The sequence below is a fragment of the Mastigoproctus giganteus genome, chromosome 13 (genome assembly GCF_048544385.1).
Source record: "Mastigoproctus giganteus isolate SK-2022 chromosome 13, ASM4854438v1, whole genome shotgun sequence".
Taxonomy (NCBI): domain Eukaryota; kingdom Metazoa; phylum Arthropoda; class Arachnida; order Uropygi; family Thelyphonidae; genus Mastigoproctus; species Mastigoproctus giganteus.
This window is the reverse complement of record NC_143587.1, coordinates 46,080,755-46,101,465: the sequence shown is the minus strand read 5'-3', so window position 1 is coordinate 46,101,465 and position 20,711 is coordinate 46,080,755. Positions and strand designations below refer to the sequence as shown.

Sequence of the window (20,711 nt, the reverse complement as noted above, 5' to 3'; positions counted from 1 at the left end):
GCCTTTAGCCAGCAGGTAGTTGATTGGTGGAACAGACTTCCATCTTTTGTTGTTGTGGAAGTTGATAGCTAAATAAATTTAAGGCTGAGCTGGACAAGCATTTGGAACAAATGAAGGAGTGAAATGGTTTTTTTTTTTTTTTTTTTTTGCTGATACTGCATAAGCTTGCTTTCTTGCATCATATTCCTCTACTAATGCTAATAAAGTGCTGCAGCTATGGTATTCAGTACTTGTTTAGCTATAGAGTTGATTTTATGGCAAAATGGGTAGCACTGAGTACTGATCTCTACAGTACTCCCTTTTGCTGCACAGACTTCTGATAGTGTGGTTAATATCTTAACTTGGAAAGCTCGTCATTGAAAAAAATTTCAGATATACATTGGTAGACGTCCTCTCATTCCAAAGTTATGTCTCTAAGTATTCCATATCGCCATGCTGTGTCATATGTCTTTTCAATATCAAAAAATATATTACTGAGTGCTGTTTTCTTATGAAAGCATTTTTAATGTTGTTTTGGCTTTCATCATTAAGTGCACCTGTTCTTTCTGAAATCACATTGGGCTGAGTTTATTAGGTATGCATTTCTAAAAACCACATTAGTCAGGCATTTACCACTTTTTCAAGTATTTTTACAAGTCAAGTAGTTAAGGCTATTGGGTGATAGTGATTTGGATTTGTGGGATCTTTATCTGGTTTTGGAAAGACTAAGACTTTTGTGCAACACCATTGATTTGGAAAGGAATTTTCTAGGTATATTCTGTTATATAAGAGGAGCAATAATATCAATGATTTCTCACCTAATTTTTGTACCATCATGTATACTATTTCATCTGGACCTGCTGAACTTTGCTTTGTCTGTGAAATAGCTTTATAAAGTTCTGAGGGTGAAAGGTTGGTTATAGCATTCTTTGATTTTACTAGAGAAATTCACTTTATATGTTTCTGCATGGGCTTTGTTTTTGGTAAGCTTGCTCAGAGGAGTTACTAGCTGATATTTTTTCAAAGGTTCTACCAAGAGCATTTGCTATGTCTTTAGGTTTAGCTATATCTTGTCCGTTTTATTTTATAAAACGAGGAGAAATTGATATTTATTTTATCCCAAATTTTCCGGCTGTGTTTTCCTAGTAATCGTGGAGGGAAAACTGGTCCAAGATTCTTTCTTACTAATGCATTTGACATTCACCCTTGCCTTTTTGCAAAGTATCAAGTTGGTTGTGGTAGGGTATCTTTGGAAAATATTCCATGCTTGATTTTCTCATGTTTTGCTAGGGAAAATGTGTTCCACCACAGCTTTGGATGTATGAGAAATTTTGATGAAGTTTTTGGTATTGTTAATTTTGCAATCTGGAGGAGTTTGTTCATCACATATTTCACTGCAGAGTCAATTGATACCTGTTGAATTTGTTGCTGTTCTAATATTGCCAGCTGCTTGTATCTTGCCAGTTTGCCTTATCTAATCTCCACTTTGGAGCTTTCTGCTTGAAAAGGGCTAGGTTCATTTAAAGTAATCCTTATTGCATATAGAACGGTCTATAGCTATAGATGTCTATAGCTGAGAGCATATAGAAAGGTCTATAGCTGTGCTAGTTCCTGTGTTAGATGTATATATGTGGGTGTCCCATCATTCAAGAGTATTAAGTTGAGCTTATCAAATAGTTTCTCTAGAATTTGACCTCTTATCAATATTTTCATTTCCCATAGAGCAGGGGTTGGCAAGCTTTTTGAGTGAAGAGCCATTTTTGTCCAATTAAAAAAAAAGAGAGAATCCAAAGAACTGCACTTCACCTCAAGCTGGGGGGAGGGGTGGGGAGTTTAAGAAATGGAATAGACTGGGAAAGTGTTTTATTATAAATTTTTGAAATATTTATTAACAACAAATCTAATTAATGTGACTGTTGCTGCTGAACTTCTTGAGTCTCTCAACATCAGGGAAGTATGCCATAATTTATCTTTAAGCATGCTGAGAGACTTATTGTTCAGGCAGTTTATTTATTTAGTTCATGTAGTTGATGTTATAGTTCATATAGTTGATGTTCGAAAATATTTGCCCGCAGAAATTCTTCAAACCAAAAAATTGAGAAGTCCAAATGCAAATATTATCAAACTATGTATAAATATAGTGCAAATGCATCAGAAATACATAGCTATATCTGAATATTGGTAAAACGGCATCGTTTTAAGTTATATCTCATATTGTGAATACCTTCACAACGAGTTGCCATGATATTGCACTACTTCGAATAAGTAACGCTTCACCTAAGGAGAAGACTAATGTTACTTATTCTCAGATGGATACCACCACCCAGACGGCACCGTTTCAGAGCTATTTGGCCCTTCTTCGGTGGATGGGTAGGTACCCGAGTGATGCAACGATGGCAAAACAGTTATGAAGTATAACTCCACAATATGAGAGATGCCTGATGGTGTATCATGTATTTAGACTCAAGCATTTAGGGCATAGGCCTCAAGCTATGAAGGAGTCTAGACTATGTATAAATATAGTGCAAATGCATCAGAAATACATAGCTATATCTGAATAGATCAGAATATTGGTAAAACGGCATCGTTTTAAGTTATATCTCATATTGTGAATACCTTCACAACGAGTTGCCATGATATTGCACTACTTCGAATAAGTAACGCTTCACCTAAGGAGAAGACTAATGTTACTTATTCTCAGATGGATACCACCACCCAGACGGCACCGTTTCAGAGCTATTTGGCCCTTCTTCGGTGGGTGGGTAGGTACCCGAGTGATGCAACGATGGCAAAACAGTTATGAAGTATAACTCCACAATATGAGTATAACTCCACAATATTCACAATATGAGATATAACTTAAAACGATGCCGTTTTACCAATATTCTGATCTATTCAGATATAGCTATGTATTTCTGATGCATTTGCACTATATTTATACATAGTCTAGACTCCTTCATAGCTTGAGGCCTATGCCCTAAATGCTTGAGTCTAAATACATGATACACCATCAGGCATCTCTCATATTGTGGAGTTATACTTCATAACTGTTTTGCCATCGTTGCATCACTCGGGTACCTTCCCACCCACCGAAGAAGGGCCAAATAGCTCTGAAACGGTGCCGTCTGGGTGGTGGTATCCATCTGAGAATAAGTAACATTAGTCTTCTCCTTAGGTGAAGCGTTACTTATTCGAAGTAGTGCAATATCATGGCAACTCGTTGTGAAGGTATTCACAATATGAGATATAACTTAAAACGATGCCGTTTTACCAATATTCTGATCTATTCAGATATAGCTATGTATTTCTGATGCATTTGCACTATATTTATACATAGTCTAGACTCCTTCATAGCTTGAGGCCTATGCCCTAAATGCTTGAGTCTAAATATTATCAAATTCATATACATGTCCAGTAAGCAACACCACGCATCGAACACAATTTGTTCTTGCTTTTTCAAGTCATCTATCGGCATCCATTTATGCAGAATTGCAAGGGCAGCCTTTTGCCTCTCCAAATCCTCAATGTCAGTTTTAAGGCAGTTTAGTCTTGCACTCTACATGTCATTGGTTTTTAAGTCCTCTAACTCCATTTCAAACTTTGCTTCATGTGGGCTAAAAGTTAAAGAGCTGCAGTTACATGCTCAAAGAGCCACATGCGGCTCACGAGCTGCAGATTGCTGACCCCTGCCATAGAAGATGCCATTTATATCTCCCATGATACATAAAGGAGTTGGCAATTGAACTACTAGTTCTGTACAGGTTATATCTTGGTTTGGTGGTAAGCAGATGGAGGCAACTGTCACGTGAAACTTTACTACAATCCATACTGCTATAACCTCTAGATTAGTCTGCAAAGGAATCTGTTGAGTTGGTATACTGGAATTTACTAGTATTGCTACTCCACCATGTGATGCTGCTGCTTGTAATTCTGTCTTTTCTGTATATATTGTAACGTTTTAGTGATGTTATTCTGAGGTTTAAGATATGTTTCTCGAAAACAGACTAATCAGATTGTATTGTGCTAAGAAATCCTGGAAATCCTCAAAGTTTCCGTGGAGTCCTCTACAATTCCAATGTAAAATTATATTCATCTGGTTTTGATAGTATTTTCGGCTTGTTTTCTTGAGTTCGTTGTTTTTGGATTGTGTTTTTTTTGTCTTTTTTTTTTTAGGAAAGGATAGCTTTCCAGTATCCATCCATCTCTTCTTCTACAAAAATTTCTAGTATTGTTTCTTCTGTCTGGTTCTTTTCTTTTACTTCCATTTTGTCCATTTTATTTCTGTTTACAGTGGTTCTAACTTGTTTTGTAGATTTGGTGGTATCGTAATGGAAGTGTTTATTGCCTAATCAGGAGTTTGTTTTGGTTCAATAAGCAAGGAACGTGCCCAGTCTGACATGGATTTTTTTGGTGGGATCGTTACATCTGTGTGTTTCTACTGTCCTATAAGTTTGCGTTGCCTGTGTGTACATTGGTCTATTTGCTCGTTGTGGTTGTATTATTTTTTTTGCTTCCTGGTATGTTACATTGGTTTCTACCTTATATTTTTGTATTCTTTTTTCTCTTCCATTCTTCATTCTTTTGAGTAGGCATTATGTTCTCCTCTGCAGTCTGGGCATCTTGAATTCTGTGCTGTACAGTCATGGGTGTTCTCGTGCCCCACATTTTGCAAAGATAGAAAAGCCTCAGCATACTGCTTGAGAGTGTCCGTACTTCTGACACTTAAAGCATCAGACAGGGTTTGGAATATGATTCCAGTAGGCAGTTTAGATATCCAGCTTTTACTGTTTTTGGTGGTTTTGGAGTGTTGAAAGTTAGAATTATATTCCTCGTTGGGATAATTTCTCCTTTTTTAATAGTTATTCTTTTCACTTGAAAAACTCCTTGGTCTTTCAACCCTTTTATTTCATCTTCGGGAACATTGAGGAGATTCCACTCTGTAATTACTCCTTTCAAGGCATTCAGGGCGGAATGAGGAGTAACTGTTATTGGAATTTCTCCAAAAGTTCTTGCTTTTATTAGATGCTCTGCTTGTTTTTGATTTGTCATCTCTACTAGTGGAGCCCCTGATTTTAGTCTTCTGACTGTTTTAGAGGAACTAGCTATAAGAGTTTTTGAATTCTGAAAGGTGACAAACTTCCAATGGGTTTCATTCTTAGAATGAATAACTAGAAACAGTGGTGCAACTAGAGGGAAAGCCTGTCCTTTGTCAATTAGCCGTACATGAATCCATTTGACTTAGTTTTCTGCTAGTTTGAGTAACAGAAACATGGTCTGTGTTTGCCATGTTTGCTCCTTTTTTGCCCTCAGCAAGAGGACTTTTCTGCCATTGTTTCTGGCCCTGCCACAGGGAGGTAGGAACAGTGCCGCTAGGAGGCCAAGCAGTTGAAAGGTTAGTTGGTCAGTGGAAACTAGAAATATATAAAAAAAGGTAAAGAAAGGATAGTTTCCTTTCTGCGTTCTAACTTTTAGTTTTTCAAGTATAGAACTGTTTTAAATAAGACTGTTGAGAGAAAGACGGGAACTTAAAAAATAACTTTAATGACTTGTCAAGAGCACTATAAATCACAGTAATATTGCTCGGCCTCGAAAAATGCTTGGCACCTGAGGTATACACAGCTATGTACACACACACTTACTGTCTGCTATGTATATACCATAACAAAAACAGAGGCCTTACTTTCCAGCCCTCTATGACGTAGCTAAAATCTTAGGATCTATAGCATTAAATACCATTTGTATATTTTCATTTAATTTTACGTAATCTGCTTTTATTTTTCAGGCACATTAATTTTTGCACTAACTACACCTGACAGGTCAACACCCCTACTCATACACTGTGTGTGTAGAATAGAATAGAAGTAATAGGTACAGGAGTTGTAATAAGAGGAATACAGGCCTGGGTTACTACTATGTAGAGTAAAAAGGCACCGAACAATTATAAATAAATAAGATAGGTTATGCTTTAAGTGTGGAGAGAGAACAACAGGTAATGTAATCAACCAACAGGTTAGATAACGTGGAAAGGCAGTCATAAAATAACACAATTCGAACCTGCAACACAAAGTCAAAAATATATTATAAGCACTTAGTTTGTACTTCAGATGATTTCAACATCATTAACGAGGGCCAGCCATCAAAATGCAGCAAAAAGGCCTCTGTTGGCACCTCCGTAGCCACGTGGGCAGGAGCAGCAGTGCATAGCACATGCTTCTTGATTAGATTGGGGTCCGAGCCCGTGCCCACCAAATATGTAGGATGCGGAAAGGTCAGGGAATGACCACCGCATATCCCCGGAGCAACATGGCCTTAGTTGCTAATGCTCCTAAAATCCAAATAACAAACAAACAATGCCTCTGTTTCTAACATGAAATATACATAGCACATAGTAAAAAGATACCAGGTTTTTAGTTTATTGTTAATGTTCAGAAGCCAGGTTAATCGTAATGTTAACATATATATCATGCATGACTGACCCGAGAGAGGTGGAGAAATGATAGATAATAAGAAATAAAGGTAGTAAAAATATATAGGTAGTAAAAAATTACTAAAAATCATTGAAACTTGATATCACTAGATGGAGCAGACGGTCAGGAATCTTACTTATTGATTTCGAAAGCCAGAGAAGTGGGGATGGTCGGTGTACTGTGGGGAGAGAAAGAATGTTATATGGTATGTAGAAGCGACCTCAGGAGTTTGAATGCAGTAAGACATACGGGGTTGACTGAGAGATTAAACACAATGAGGCCACGCGTCCCAGGATAGGGGAGAAGGCATAATGTACAAAATAACGAGAAAAAGACACTGAATTTTGTATGAGGCAAAGTCAGTATGTACAGCGATAAAACAGCAGGTTAATATTGCTTTCGAAACCTAATCGCACATAATAAAAAAAAAATAGGGATTCAGAACAGTAAAAAGGAGTGTGAGGAATTAGTGCTCGGGTAGTCTGCGGGCACTAGCCCGTTCCTGTAGTAGGACCCTGAATATAATTTCCGGGACTGTGTCTCATGTGTTTAAATCAGTGGCAGGGGTAGACCATTATACAGTTGATTCCAGTTATTTGGGACACGTCGGGACTAGTGCATTTTGGCCCTATTAAGCGGCTGCCCCAATTACCCAAAGTTTCACGTAAATAGTTAAAAATACAATGTACTCCCCCCCCTTTACAATTGGTTCACTGTTCAATCAAATCAAGTTAGGATGGAGTCACCATTGTAAAGTACCGTTCACTATACGATATGTAATAAGCGCTGGTCATTGTGATCATGTTTGTGAATTGAATTTTAATTCTATTAAAGAGCGATTCTAATTAGCGAAAATAGGAGGAATATTATCCATAGGCTATAAAAGTAAAGATATATTAAGTACAAATTTACCCTTTATTACCTTACCAATTAAATGATACGTGAAATTTGGAAGAATATACGTGATAATCTGAATAATTAATACGTACTGTAATGTGTACATACTAACTAAACTAGTTGACATTTCTGTTCAATGTCATTTGTGGGTGGGGGTTAATATTTAAAACAGTAAAAAGATAAGCAATCAATAACAAAGAACACCGCACACACACAAATTGCAAGTAACACGATACGCACAAGTGAGAGCGGAGTAACAAATTACGAAACTTTGAAAATAGGAATGAAGAGAAGAGCCTGAAAATTATTTTTTTTTTTTATATGATTGAAGATTCCATAGAAGTGTAAACACATTTCCCCATAATAACCCACAGAATTCCAGCTGTTGGTATTATTGCAAATTCAATAAGATAGTTTACTATCAGTTTATGATGGATTTCACTAACACAAAAGCCCAATAAACAGGTGACTGCTAATTGTTTTATGGTTGTGACCTCCAGAAATTCGACCGAACTACGTGGTACGGTTGGGGACAATTGTATGGTAATCTTCAGTGCTGCGGTCTTCTGCCCCGATTAAATGGCATTTTGTCCCAATTAAGCAAAGTAAATCCTGGTTATTTTCTCGATTGGGTTCTGTTTTTTAAGATTTGCCCCAAATAACCAGAATCCACTGTATTACCATTTAGGTTTTATTACCATTCATGATGAAAATATAATTACATATGACAATAAAACTAGTGAAAAAAATACTCCCATGATAACCAATCAGTGGACACAGGTTTTTCTAGACTGTGAGACACCAAAAAGATTAAGGGGTACTGCCTATACATTATTTATACAGCCTGGATGTACAGGATATCGTTATGCTAATATATTTGTCATATCTAGGGGTTGGTAATTATATTCTTATATTTTAAGAGTGGAATGCTTTGTTGAAGTGGTAGTGAAGGTAGGCTGTTGGAAACTGACTGTCCAATAGCTTGTTATATAAGGTTATTATATTGTGCTTTATCAGCCAGTTATTGTTACATATGTTAACGATTCTGATGCATTGTGTAAGAATAACATTTGCATGTACTTTTTTGAGATATTAGAGTGCCAGTGTGTATAGTTTACAACATTGAAATTTGAGTCTTTTATTGTAGATGTTGATAGATATTTTTTGAGTCATTAATATTAAGATCTAGGTAATTTGCTGTATGATTGTTGGTTTTTTCCAGAGTCAGTTCTGGAGGGTAAATGTTGGCAAACTGTTATATGAAGTTGGTACACTTTATTTACCAGTAAGTTGTCAATGTATCTGAACATTGATAGTTCAGTTGGTGATGCAGTTTCAGCAAAGTATAGATAAAGGTTAGCCAAGGACACAGGTTAGATAAAGGACATAGCTGACTGGACTACCCATTGGTGTACCTTTGGTCTGTAGGTAGATGGTTCTTCCATCAGTAATATAATTGTTTGCAATGCAGAGGTTGGTTAAGCTGTTCCAGAATGTTGCTTTACAATTTATAATGTGACTGTAGTTATTGTACAAGGACTATTTTTAAGTTTGGTAGGTCTGTGCTGGTGAAGAGGCTGTAAAAATCATACGTTGATATATTGGCTTTTAATGCTTCTATTATAGGCTGGTTGTTAAATAATTCTGCTATTTGGTAATGTGTTAAGGATGAGTTTAACAAGTAGTTCTAAAGTCTTGCCTGATTTGTGGGCATGGCTATGCTTACATGAGGTGATGAATCTAAATCCTATAGGATTTTTGTGGAATTTGGGTATAAAATAGATGTATGGTATGTTATAATTGTTAAAGTTAATTTTTAATTTCTTACTGAAGGCAATAAGCTTCTTGGTGATGATACTATTTTTGTTGGTTATAGGTTTGTATGTGTTACTTGAGTTCAGTTCTGTACTTAACATATGATAATAAAAATGTTTGCAGATAAAAGCAAAATTGTTAGGGACTTTATTTACGGTAGTTATTATAAAGTGCTTATGCAGTTCAGCTAGGTGCTTTTTAATAGTGGAGAAATTGTTTTTTTTTACCTGTGGCAAATGTGGCACCATTTACAGCTAGGGTTTGATAATTATTGAGTAGGTCAGTGAGGACTGAGTTTATCCATATTTGGAAGGCTTCTATGGGTGTATTATATTTGTACGATAACAAAGCAAAAGTTGAGTAAATTGTGATACAGTTGTTTTTTTGACCTTAATTTGGTTGATATGATGGTGCAGCCTGAATTTGAAGCCATGCACCATGATGTTTTTTAGTTCTTCATTTGGTATTATGTCTAGATTACCAGTGATGGTCCAAAATGAGTATTGACATAGGGATTAAGATGTGGTTGGTTGCATATGCAGCTGTTGGAATCTGGTATAAATTTATCTAGATTGGTGACCAAGGCTTTGTAATTACATGCTATCAGTCCGAAAAGCTTTGAGTAACTGAATCTTGATATTATTTGTAGGTTGTGGCAGTTGGTAGGGAGGAGAACAGTGTTTGTTGATGCACCTATTGATGTTAATTTTGTCCGGGTTGGTAATGTATCTTAATATTAAGGTGGTATGCTCTTTATTACTATCAATATTGATAGTTTTTAGTCTAAATTTATAGATATCTGTGATTAGGGGGAGTAAGTTTTCCAGTGGTAGATGACTTTCATCAACCGGTGAAATACCACCACTTTGCTTATTGGAGGCTTGAAGTGGTGAAACCCATGTTTAGTCTCTAGAGCAAAGTTTCCGGCATCCCCCTCCCCCCATACTTCTCCTTCGATCCATGCACGGTACTAAGTACTATAGGTTTTGATACCTTTCTTGTTTGGGGTTTTCATAAAAAAAAGTGCATAGTTTTAATATCTGTATTATGGATGAATCTGTAGAGTGCTTTTAGAGCACTAAGTTTAGTGTTGAAAAGCAGGTTATGGTTTTTTTGTACTTCTGTATAACAGTTATCCCATTCAGAGATCAACTGTGAAAAAGTTTCCTAGTTTACAGGGTTGTTTGGATTTATTAATCTTGGCTTAAATTTTTTGTGAGGTTTGGGTTTATTTAAACCTTCAATCATTTGGAATTTGTTATAGATGCATATATCAGTTGTACTGCTGGAGATGTAGTGGTGAAATCTGTTTAGTTCGTATGGGTAAAGGGTTTACCACATGCTACGTATATTTCATGTCAGAAACAGAGGCCTTACTTTTTGCTGCATTTTGACGGGTGGCCCTCGCTAACAATGTTGAAATCATGAAGTACATCACTAAGTACTTATAATATTTTTGACTTTGTGTTGCAGGTTCCAATTGTGTTATTTTATTACTTCCTTTCCATATTATCTAACCTGTTGGTTGATTACACTACATGCTGTTCTTTCTCCACACTAAAAGCATAACCTCCTATCTTTTATATATATATATATTTATGGACAAATTGGAGGGGTCTATAAACTTTTTTTTTTTATTTTTTAAAGGGTCCGTAGATCTCAGTCTGGGAACCACTTGTATACAAGTTTATGGACACCGTTTTTCGCTTGAATCCATCCTGAATTGGTGGCGTAAACCGACACCCTTTAAGTGGTTCAAAATGAAAATCTATTAAAAAAAAAAAAAAAAAAAAAAAAAAACTTTCTTTTGCTTGAATAATCCAGTGCCAAGAGGGAGAAAAGTATATTTTCTCAATCAATCTAAGTGACACAATACACTAAACCTAGATTTGCAAGAATGATGTCAGGCATGTTGATATACCCTGTAAAATGCAAGTATGCTGTAAATAAGACAGTTGTTGGTAGAATTGCCATCCTCCCGGTATTTTATTTCTTTGTTCAGAAAAAGAAAAAATGAATATACGATAGGTATTTTTCAGAAATAACAGGTAATATGTTGAGGGGTTTTTTTGTTTTTTTTTTTTTGTGCAGCTGGTTTAACAGGGAAGGGCCCCATGACCTGAATTTACATAGGGACCAGTTTTCTCTGGTTACACTACTGTTCATAGCTAACCTGAAAATTAAAATATGCAAATTCCTGGAACAGCGAGAAAAAAAATTGATATATAAAGTTTGGATTCGATTGACAACAGTCAGTTTGAAACGCAGTTACATTGTAACTACATTTTAAACAAAATATAGTTTAAAGTTATCGTACAATATAATTACTACATTTCAAACAAAATGTAGTTCTATTCAATAAAAGAACTTAGATTTAAGTTTTTTTGGAATATGAGATTATTTTTTAATCTATTTTTTGATCATAAAATCTGTGCAATAAATTGAATTTAATTGTTTATAAAAATAATACATAAATTCCATATGGGGAAATTGAACCATTAAACCTTTAATAGATGCTTATGGTCGTGAAAATAAAGCAAAAAACTGATTAAGCTGATATTATTTTATAGCGCCCACAGTACTTGCTTCTGTAAAATTCAAATTTTATCTGTGAAACTTTGGTTTTGTTAAGAGCATTTTTTTATATTCCATATTCTTAGATTTATTTGTTATAATTTTTTAATAATTTCAGTGCAATGCCAGGGCCAAAGAACTTGAGACATTGTGAGGAAATACCCAAGTGGAAATTTAAAAAGAAAATTAAATAAATTAAAGCAAGCCACTAATGCAAAGCAATGTAGTGCTCTAGATAGGTATTTGGCAAAAAAGTCCAATGAAGCAGGTCTGAGTTCTACAGAACTTATGGACATGGAAGAAAGTACACCTCAAGAATCAGTCATTAACATGGATATGTTTGACTCAACAAGTCAGAGCGAAAAAAAATCAGTAACAAAAAATATCAAGACAACGATGATGCAATAACCAGTCAGAGTGAAGTGATAAGCAATCAAGACTGAGGAAACAGATGTTGACTCAGAAATACTTCAGGCTGATGACACAGAGCAAAATCAAACTAATCTGAGCAAAGAGTCAATCGGGAATCAAGAAAAGGATCAAAACAATTCAAGCCTTGAAGGTCAGCTAAACATAAGATGATTCAATCACTTGGCCAAAAAAGAATTGTCCAATGTGTGAGACTTTAGTGAAGAAAAGTCCACCAAAAATTCTTTTGGAAGAATTTCCACAGAACAAAAAGGGAAAAATTTCTCAAGAATTCATTGCCAAAGGAAATCTTGGCAATGAATGAACAGGGGAAATCATTCTTTGCCCAGGGATAAATATACTCCAAATCAGCTAACAGGGTATTTGTTTTTTCTGTTGCCTCTTTGGAAATGATATGAAAAGTGCCTTGGCTACAAATGGATTTGAGGATTGGCCCAATATTTACACAAGATTATCAAAGCATAAAAAAATCAAAAGGCCATTTCAGAGCTATAGTAAATTGTTAACTACAGAGCACTCTCTGCTGAAGAAACTATTGACAAAACTGAACAAACAGATCAAGAAAAAAAGCAATGGCAAATTTTTGAACAATTTGTCGCTGTTGTTCAATTTTTGTCAGAGTGCAATTTGGCTTTTCTTGGCTCTGTTGAACTACTGGGAAATTCCAACAATGGAAACTTTCTTGGTATTATAGAATTATTGGGAAAATTTGACCCGACCCCAATATTCAAGAGCATCTTTGACAAATTTATAAAGATATTCAGGACCACTACCTCAGAAAACGAATTCAAAATAAGCTCCTTGGTATCATGGGAGATACAATACAAAATTGTTAGGCAAATAAAATCGGCCAAGTATTTTGCTGTTATTCTTGATAGTATACCTGATATCAGCCATCAGAAACAAATGTCCCTGACAATTAGATACTTCTCCAATGGAACATTGCCCAATACACCAGTCAGTGTGTATGAAAAGTTTATAAAATTTATCAATGTAAAGAGCAGTACTGGAGAAAATTTGTACAATGTACTGAAACAGGAACTGGAAATATTAGGATTAGACATAACTAATATCAGAGGTCAAGGTTATGACAATGGAACTAATGAGAGGAAAAGTTTCAGGTGTTCAGGCAACTTTCACGGGAAAATTCAAGAGCCTGTTTTACACCATGTGCTTGTCACGATTACAATCTAATTCTAGAAGAAATGGTCAGTTTTCAAAATTGATATAAAGGGTCTTTCTGCAAAGCCTCTATATGAAACAAGGTGGGAGTGTTGAATGCAAAGTTTAAAGGTATCAAGTTGGTGATTTCTATGATGCACTTTTGGAAATAGCAGAAACATCACAAGATGCCAAAGCAAGAAGTGAAGCTGAATCACTAGCTAACCAGATCAAGGAATACAAAAGTTTCCTGTTTCATTAGTATTTTGACATGGTTTGTTGTTTCAAGTAAATTTTGTTAGTAAAGAACTGCAAAGTGATTCTACAGCTCTTTCTTCATTTAAAAAGCTTCTGCACTGGATGTCAAATTATAGAGACTGGTTTTAAACAAGTCTTAGTTGGTGCCACAGAACTTGAAACAGAATTGGAAGTATCTCCAGAATTTTGCACAAGATTACAAAAAGACACTTCAATTACGAGCCAGCTGATGAACCTATAACAAATCCGAAGGACACTTACAAGGTAAACTGCTTTAATCAAATCTTAGACAAGGCTTTGCAGTCTCTAGAGCCAAGTTTTGAGCAGTTAGTAAAACAATCTTTTTGGTTTCTTGGGTAAATTTCTAAGAATTCTAAAAGACAAGGTAAGAAAACACTCTGCAGATTTAGAAATTGCACTTTCAGATGGCAAAATCATTGAGGGCAGCAAATTGGTCAAGTCTGTGAAGGTAGCAGATATTGATGGCCATATGCTTATGGAGAAAATGGAAGCACTGAAACCAATTCTTCCAGAATCGTGCTTCAAAAATCCCTTAAATATTTTAATTTCTTGCAACTAATGAAAGAGCCACTGGATTTCCAAGTTGATTCATATTGCTAAGAATATTTTTAACAATTCCAGTGACTGTAGCATCAGGAGAAAGAAGCTTTTCCTGATTAAAGTTAATCAAAATATATCTGAAGTTGACAGCCTTGCAATTTTATCTGTTGAAAGCAAAGCAAATAATTCAAATTTTGAAAGATTTTGCTGATAAAAAAACCAAGAAAAAAAAAAATATATCCTTCTGATTAGTTTTGTTTATATTATCAAAATGTCTGGTCAATCATTAACAACAAATTGTAATAATATATAATCATTTAAAAATAGAGGTTAATATTGAATTTTTCAAGGGCCCTGCCAGCATGCTCCACATTTGCTAAGCCGGCACTGGTTGTAGAGGTGGGTAGTTTGAATAAATTCAAGGAAGAACTAGAAAAACTGTTAAAAGAAAAGGCCAAGGGTTATTTTTGTTAATACTGTATAAACTTAAAATTCTTCCATGACTTGCCACTAATACTGAACAACAAATTGTGTCATATCTTTTTACAGGCATGAAAAAAAGTTTACTTTATAGATTTTGGAGTGGTAAACATAGAAATAGTGCTTAAAATGGCAGATTGGCTCTGGTTTTCAAAAAAAGTAGTTTATATTTATAAGAGGTTCTTTTTTTTTTTTTCATTTATATGGCAGTAAGATGTAGCTACAAATATACCTACATCAAACATGGGACCTTTCACTTGTATTCAAGCTTTGGGAACATCCCTTTTCACAATACAACAATCTGCTAACATGGCAGCACTCCATTTGCTTTTAGATCTTTGTTCCATCACTGCAATGTCTTGATGGAAGTGCTCACCGTGTGTGTTGCTGATGGCACCACAGTTTGGCAGGAAGAAATCCAGATGCGAGTGCAAGAAATGCATCATCAATGACACATTGCATCGCAGTTTTTCGTAAGAAGTAATGAGATCTTCGACAAGCTGCCGGCTTTAACAGTTCCTAGAAAAGCAGTCAAAACATTTCGAAAGGTTTTCCATGCTGATTTTGCACCATCACTAAGGACACATTCATACTGTACGTTTTTGAAAAGTTGCCTTATTAGTGGACCAATGAAAATTGCCTGCCTTTATCTTCTCTGTACTAAGATACTAAATCTTGGGAATTTCTCTCGCAAATATGTGAATGCAAGGCCGTTCACTACCAAAGCCTTCACAAAATTTTTCATGAGCCCCAGTTTGATGAAGAGTGGTGGAAGCAAACTTTATTTGGATTTACCAGAGGTTCAAATGCTACATTCTTCATTCCAGGTGTTTATGATTTTTGTTTGGCCAACAATTCTTATCATAGTGCATATCCTTGGCACAACTCTCCCACTCACAGAGAAAGCAACAATACTTAGTGAAACCCTTTTGTAGCCCTAATAAAATGCCAATTACCTTTAAAATCACCACATATCTGCCACTCATACTTCTGATAGTGTACACATAAGGTATTCTCAATGTTTGTGGATGTTTCTTTTTTGTGGACAGCATATGCAAGAGGTATTGAAGGAAGCATATTTTCATTGTGTAATAACACAGCTTTAAGGCTAGAAGAGTCTAAATATTTGCCATTCTTAGAGAGAGAGAGAGAGAGAGAGAGAGAGAGAGAGAGAGAGAGAGAGAGAGAGAGAGAGAGAGAATGTGCCACATGTTCATTGCTGCCATTAGACCATCAACATCCTTACAGTGATGTAAAGATGTTGATGTGAGGATCTTCAGTTAGATAGAATTTATCATAGTCTTTATTTATGAGTATAAAATGTTGTCACTTTCACAGAATGATCTAGAAGATTCCACTGTAATATCCTCTAGGCCAAAAGCTCTGCCTTATTCTTTGCCAGTCCGACATCCCTGATGAGATTATCAAGCTCACTTTGTGATCTGATGTGGTTCAGAAGGATAAAGGTTTGGAAAAAAATGGTGGATCTCTTAACACAGATGGCTACTGTACTTCTTTGTGTATATCAAGTTGATGTTCATCAGTGTCTTCATCAGCGCATACAGAAAAAAAGGCCAGGTGGTTCAGGAAGATTTAGTACTTCACTGTAAAGCATGGGACGAATTGCAGATAGTATTTTTGGGTGGTCATACTGAAACTGCAGTGTTGCCATGCATTTTGCCAAAAGCCATACTTGACAATGTAGAGTAACATGCTAATATGACCGCAACTGTAATTTGAATACAAGAGCCAATCGACAAATTAATGTGATTTTTGTGTTCAGCAGCATAAAAATTAATCAAAATTGGGTATTTATTTTTGTAACATTTTGCATGTTGACCAGTGTAATAATAATATTTGCATTTTCAGTATCTTTCAATGGAGAAAGTAGTTCTGCTGCAATTTCTGTTGTGTAAGTTTTAAAGTAAGACTAATATTGAAATTAACAGGTGCAATTTTATCATTAGCAGTGGAAAATAATGCAAGAAAGCAAACTTAACTGCATCAGAAAAAAAAAACTTCCAATTTCACCTATCCATTTCCTCCAATAGTTTGTATAGTTCTTCCTTCAATTTATTCCAGCTATCAACTTTCACAACAGATGGAAGTTTGTTCCAGCAATCAACCACCCACTGGCTAAAGGCAAACTTCCATACATCTATTCTGCAACTGTCCTTGCTCTATTTTAATTTGTACCCCCTCGTGTGTATAGTCTGAGCAAGCAGAAGAATCCCATCAGCACTGAGCTTGCTCAATCCATTCAAATCCTTAGAGTTCAATCAAATCACCTTACAAATGCCTAGTCTCCAGATGATGAAATTTGCAGAACTGAAGCCTTTCTTGGCATGCACACCCATTTGCTCCACTCAATCTCACTGCCCTTCTTTGTACTTGTTTCAGTAGCTTGACATCCTTCCTAAAATAAGGCCTCCAGACCTGTTTTTCAGTACTCAAGATATGCCCTGACCATTTTCTTATACAATGGGATAATCAACTCCTTATCCATGCAAGAAAAAATTTCTGTATATCATTGAAAAACACATAAGCAGTCCAGGCAGCATATCTGCACTGCTCAGAGAACTTATCTGATTGTACAATTATCCACAGGTCTTTCATTTTCCACTACCCTGAGTAGTATCACAAAGTTGGTACATTACTCTGGAGTTACTGCTACTCATACACAGTACTTTGCATTTGTCGATGTTAAACTTCAACTGCCATTTCTCAGCCCATTTGCCTAATTTTTCTAGATCCTGTTGCAGTAGTATACTGTCATTAACCACCCAGCCAACCTTTGATCATCTGCAAACTTGAACATTAAGCCTGATATGCCTTCATCAATATCATTGATAAATATTGAAAATGACAACAATGGGCCAGCACCAAACCATGGGGGACTCCACTAATAACATTAGTCCATGAAGAGCAGTGTACATTGATTACCAATCTGTCTTGATCCACTAAATGGTCCTTTGTCAATAACAGCAACATGCCCTTAATGCCATACTGTTCCAATTTGAACAGTAGTCTTATGTGCAACCATATCAAAAGCTTTCCTGAAATCCAAGTATATGATATCAAAATTAATTTTTTGCACCCAGTTCCAGTGTGACCATATCATAGTATCCAATCATATTGGTCAGACACGATTTCCCTTTAACAAACCCATGCTGTGTCTAAAGTATAACTGCAGCCTTGTCTAGATGATACTGCATTATTTTTTTTTATCCAGCAACTCCACTTTTTAACCTGGAACAGAAGTTAAACTGACAGATCTGTAATTTCTTGTGTTGCCCTTTGATCCCTTTGCAAACTGAGGATACATTCACACATTGCCAGTGCATTGAGATACAAATACAAGGATGTTCACATAATTAAAGTGAAGGATTTGCTTACTTCCTTTGTTGCCTCCCTTAACATAACTGGATAGATCCCCTCCACCTCAGGTACCTTCCTTATGTCAACTTCAACAATCTCTTCCACTTTCCTCTCAGTTATTGCAAAATCATTTAGCTCCCTATTTGAGTTTGATAAACTTCTGATCCCCACCTCTCTAAAGAATTCCTCATATGTGAATATAGATGAAAAATATTCAGTTTGTATACAACCTGAGTAGGATCAAATTACAATCAAACCATCAATATCAAGTGTACCAATTTGATTTAACCCATTCCTTCTAGTATTTACATAAGAAATATATTCTTTGCCATTTTATTTTTGCATCTATTACCAAAGATTTCTTGAAATCTGCCTTCGCTTGCCTAACCTCTTTTGTGACTTTATTACAGACTACTTAATATCTACCATAGACTTCTGTGTCATCTGATAATTTATACATAACCCATGCATTTTTCTTCTCTGCCATGAGTCATGTTAGTTCATGTGACATTCATTAGGACTATACCTTGAAGAATATTTCATATTTGGTATAAAAAGATGCAGCTTCTGTGATTAATTCCTTGAATGCTTTCCATTTAGTATCTGCTGTTGGTAACAACATCAGTTGTTCCCACTGTAAAGAATTTAAAAACCATCTTTGACCACTGTAATCACCTGTATGAAAGCCAAAAACTTTCCCCTTTTACTCCTGATGGTAATTACATGTTTAAGTAAATTCCACATCAATACACAGTGATCTGCCATCTGGTGGTTCTTTTATCTGCAGATTCTTAATGCATGAATAATCACTGCTTATAATCAGATCAAGAGTATTACTCCCTCTTGCAGCCTCTCTAACATGCTACTTTAGAAAACAGTTATCCAATAAATCAAGTCTTGCTAGTAGGTCAGTAACCTAATGACAAATTCCAAATCAGTATCTGGAAAGTTAAAGTCCCCTTTAGAAGACATTCTGATTTACTAGCCCACTATGTCTCTGTACAGTTGTTCACTGTACAGTCACATTAGGCCTATAACACACTCCTACTCTCATTTTTGCTTTCCCAGTGCTGATGTCACACCAACTGACACCATTACACTGGCCATCCATATCAACTGGATGCACTGCTTTAGCTTTTATGTTCTTCTAACTAAGAGCATAACTCCATCCCATTTCATGTCTATTCTTGCTCTATACATTAGACTCCCCATATTCAAATTCTGCATCCCTTATATCAGTGAGAACACCACATCTCTTATACCCCAACAATCTCTGCATTCAATATCTTGACCAGCACTTCAAATTCATTTACTATGCTCCTAGAATTTGTGTACAAGCAAGTATACATGTACTTGTTGTTACTCAGTTACTCTAACTTGGCCCATGTATTTACTTGTTCCATGTTGACTCCCAGTAGCCCTTGAAATCCTTACCACCTTACTCTCCAGGCTGCTGTTCGTTCCAATAGAAGCAATGCAAGAAACACTTTTGCCTCTGCCTGTGGCTATTGTTAATCTATTAGTGCGTGTATCCTCCCCAAGCTGTTTTTTGGCATCACTAATACTACCTCAATGGCATCAGCACATTCTTGTACCCTTTTTATTTAAGGGTATCCCACAGAAACAAACAAACAGACCATGCTGGGAAAAATTCTACCTCATGAACTTTGCACAATTTCTCCAGAGCCAAACTGATTGACAAGGCTCTCATTATGTATTACCCTCCTATTGTGTCTGAGCAGAGTGCAGATGATACAAAGGTTGACAGGGTTGTTAATGACAATAATAACAGTATGCTGCTACAACAGGATAGAGAAAAGCTGGGCATATAGGCTGAGAAATTGCAACTGAAATTTAACATTGACAAATGCAAAGTACTGCATGTGGGTAGCAATAATTCCAGAGTAACATACCAACAGTGCAGTACTACACTCAGGGTAGGGTAGTGGAGAATGAAAAAGACCTGAACAGTCAGATTGAAGTTTTCAGAGCAGTTCAGATAGGCTGCTATAGCAGCTCATGGGGTTTTGTCAATGATATACAGGAACTTTACTAGCAGGGATAAGGAAGTGATTATCTGTTTGCATAAGGCAAGGGTCAGACCTTGAGTACTGAAGACCTTATTTTAGGAAGGATGTAGAGCTGCTGGAACAAGTACAGAGAAGGGCAATGAGGTTGGTGAGGAGAACACAGGTGCTTTTACTAAGTAAGGCTTAAGTCTTAAATTGCAGAATCTGGAGACTGCATGTGCAAGGTGATCTGACTGAGGAGTATAAGGCTTTGAATGGTTCAAACAAGTTCAATGCTGATGGGATTCTTCTCCTTGCTCAGATTACGCACTTGAGGGAATATAAATTCAAACTGAGAAAAGGCAGTTGCAGAACGGATGTGCAGAAACTTGCCTTTAGCCAGGGAGTGGGCGATTGTTGGAACAAACTTCATAAATAACCTTCATAAAACTAAATAAATTCAAGGAAGAACTGGACAAGCTTTTGGAGTGGAATGAAAAGTGAAATCAGTGTGGTTTTATTTTTTTTTTGACTGCTGTATACGCTTCATTTCTTGCATCATATGGAAGAAATCTATCACATGTAAGAAATCTACTACTAATGCTAATTATACAAGTTTTACTAGCTTTTACATACACATGGTTTTTTTTTTTTTTTTGATTTGGTAGTTGTTGGCACATCGGCTTCTGTGGCCATATTGCAC

General features: G+C 36.0%; 1 protein-coding gene across 11 annotated transcripts in view; it reads right to left on the bottom strand.

Annotated features, from left to right (window-relative positions):
- trol (terribly reduced optic lobes) overlaps positions 1 to 20,711 on the bottom strand; it is a 1,731,230-nt gene that overhangs the window by 1,517,024 nt on the left and 193,495 nt on the right. The window lies entirely within an intron of this gene.